Source organism: Meriones unguiculatus, assembly GCF_030254825.1.
Source record: "Meriones unguiculatus strain TT.TT164.6M chromosome Y unlocalized genomic scaffold, Bangor_MerUng_6.1 ChrY_unordered_Scaffold_23, whole genome shotgun sequence".
NCBI lineage: Eukaryota > Metazoa > Chordata > Mammalia > Rodentia > Muridae > Meriones > Meriones unguiculatus.
In genome coordinates, this window is record NW_026843709.1 from 7,866,539 (window position 1) to 7,869,671 (window position 3,133).

Genomic DNA, 3,133 nt, shown 5'->3' on the forward strand with positions numbered 1-3,133 from the left:
ACCTATTTTCTTGGGTTGTATTTTTTTCTTCTAGTGTCTTCTATAACAGTCAATTTGTGTAGGTATTGTTAAAATTTGCTTTTGTCTTTGAATATCTTGTTTTTTCTGTCTATGAGGACTGAGAGTTTTGCTGAATAGAGTAGCTTGGGATGACATCTGTGCTCTCTTAGGGTCTGTATGATATATGTCCAGGCCCCGCTGGCTTTCATTGTCTCTGTTGAAAAGTCAAGTGTGATTCTAATGGTTTTGCCATTATGTGTTACTTGGCCTTTTTTCCTTGCTGCTTTTAGTATTTTTTTCTTTGTTCTATTATGCTTACTATTTTGATTATTATTTGATGCGAAGATTATCTTTTCTGGACTAATTTATTAGGTGTTCCGTGAACCTCTTGTGTTCTTATTGACCTCTGCTTTAATTTGGGGAAATTTTCTACAATGATTTTGAAGAAATCATTGATGCCTTAGAGGAGGGAATCTTCTTTTTCCTCTATTCCTATTATTCTTAGGTTTTGCATTTTTATGTTGTCTTAAATTTTTTGGAAGGTCTGTGTCAGGAATTTTTAGATTTAACTTTTTCTTTGACAGATACATCGATTTCTTCCATTGTATCTTCCACAGCTGATACTCTTTCTTCCATCTCTTGTAGTCTATTGGTTATGCTTACCTCTGTATTTCCTGATTTCCTTCCTGAGTTCTTTCTCTCCACAATTACTTGTATTTGTTTTTTCTTTAATTTCTCTAAAAATATGTGAAACTCTTCACGAATTTTTGTGTCATCCTTGTGTAGGTGCCATGCTAATCTTCTCCATATCTTCTAATTTTAGTATATATGCTGTTGAAGTGAGTGTCACATATTTCTTTCAAGTGGTCATTAGTAAATCACATGTCCTTAACTTGTGAGTTTCACATTATCACAGATTTAATTATTATTTGTTAAAGGAAAGCTATGTCCTAGGTTAATGAATTATTTTCTATGCTCCCTGACCAAGGCAAACCTTTGAATAATAGCATTTAATTGAGACATTGCTTATATATTTACAAGACCAACCATGATGTCATATTGGCAAGCAATCATCTTGTTGTAGTCCTTCACAAAAACTGATAGCATTTCATACTAAACCATACTTTTAGGCAGAGAGAGGGAGCCTGACAGAGACACACAGAGAGAGATAAAGAGATATATTCAGAAATAGAGACTGCGTCCTCAGAAACAAAAAAATATAAAGTGACAGAGACAGAGGGACAGCAACTCCATTTTGTTTGGTCACTTTCATTGGCATATCAAAGCACACTCTCCTATAGTATATATCCAAAAAGGAACTACATTTTTAAAATATTTTTTTAATTTTAAATATAATTAGTTAAACTTTATTCACCTTGTATACACCCATAACCTCCAGTCTCTTCCCCTTCTCCACACATGCCCCTATCCAAGTCCACTCATAGGGGAAGTCTTCCACTCCTTGCTTCTGACCTAGTCTATCAGATCTCATCTGGAGTGCCTGAATTGTCTTCCTCGGTGGCATGTTAAGGCTGATCAACTATAATGGGGAGGTGATCAAAGAGCAGGTCAATCACTTCATGTCATAGGCAGTCCCTGTTACCATTACTGTGGAAACCACTTGGACACCAAACTGCCATGGGCTACGTCTGTGTAGGGGTTCTAGGTTATATCCATGTGTGGTACTTGGTTAGAGTATGAGATTCAAGAAAGACCCATGTGCTTAGATTTGTTGGGTCTGTTGCTTTTCTTATGGAGATCTTGTCCTCTCCAGATCTTACTCTTTCCCACTTCTTTCATTAGATTCCATGCTCTCTGCCAAACAGTTGGTGATAAGTCTCAGCATCTGCTTTGACAGTCTGCAAGGCAGAGCATTTCAGAGGCCCTTTTCGGCACATTCCTAACTTGTTCCAAATTTTCTCCTTCTTCTGGTGTCAATCCTCTTTGCCTTTTGGGATGGGGATTGAACATTTTAAACAGAGTCCTACCTCTTGATTAGTTTACTTAGGTTATACTGATTTTAGTAGGTTTATTTTATGTTATATGTCTATATTCCTGAGTATATACCATGTAATGTCTTTCTGCTGCTGGGGCAACTCACTCACGATAATCATTCCTGTTCCCAATATTTAACTGTAAATTTAATGATTTCCTTGTCTTTTATTACTGAGTAATATTCCATTGTTACTTAGATGTTAATTAGATGTGTCATAATTTCTGTTCCATTTTTCAGTTGGGGGGCATGTGGTTTGATTCCAAGTTCTGACTATTACAAACAAAGCTGCTACAAACATGGTTAAGCAAATGTACTTTTTGTGCACTTGATCCTCCTTTGGACACATTCTTAGGAGTAGTATACCTGGATCTTGAGGATGCGCTATTCTTAGTGTCTGAGAAAGCTCCAGATTGATTTCCAGACTGCTTATAGAAGTTTACATTCCCACGAGCAAGGGCAGAAGGTTTCCTTTTCTCCACAACCTCTCCAGCATATGTTGTCACTTGAGGTTTGATCTTGGCCATTCTGTTGGGTGTAAGGTAAAATCTCAGAGTTGTTTGATTTGCACTTCCCTGATTGCTAATGACATTTTGCATTTCTTTCAGTGTTTCTCTGCCATTCAATATTTCTCTATCAAGAATTCTCTGTTTAGCTCTGTTCCTCAATTTTTAATTGGATTGCTTCATTTGTTGCTTTTCAACCTCTTCTTTATATATGTTGCATATTAGCCATCTGTTACATAGAGGATTGGTGAAGTCTTTTCCAATCTTTAGGTATTTGTTTTGTTTTGATGACTGTGTGCTTTGCTTTAAAGAAGCTTTTCAGTTTCTTGAAGTCCCATTTATTGATTGCTGTTCTCAGAGCCTGTGCTGTTGGTGTTCCTTTCAGGAAGTTGTCTCCCATGCCAATTAGTTCAAGGCTCTTCCCCACTTTTTCTTCTGACTGATCTAATGTGTCAAGTTTTATGTTGAGGTCTTTGATCCACTTGAACTTTAGTTTTATGCAGGCTGATAAGTATAGATTTATTTGCATTTTTTCTATATGTAAACATGCAGTTAGAACAGCACTGTTTGTTGAAGATGCTATCTTTTTTTTGCATTGTATGGTTTTGGCATCTTTGTAAAAACTCAGGTGTCC

The 3,133-nt window shown here is 36.5% G+C and overlaps 1 non-coding gene across 1 annotated transcript; it reads right to left on the reverse strand.

Annotated features, from left to right (window-relative positions):
* Positions 1 to 741: 741 nt before the first annotated feature.
* Positions 742 to 847, reverse strand: LOC132651626 (U6 spliceosomal RNA). The gene has a single exon (XR_009589211.1). It is a non-coding gene; the product is annotated as a U6 spliceosomal RNA (small nuclear RNA).
* Between the last annotated feature and the right edge of the window lie 2,286 nt (positions 848 to 3,133).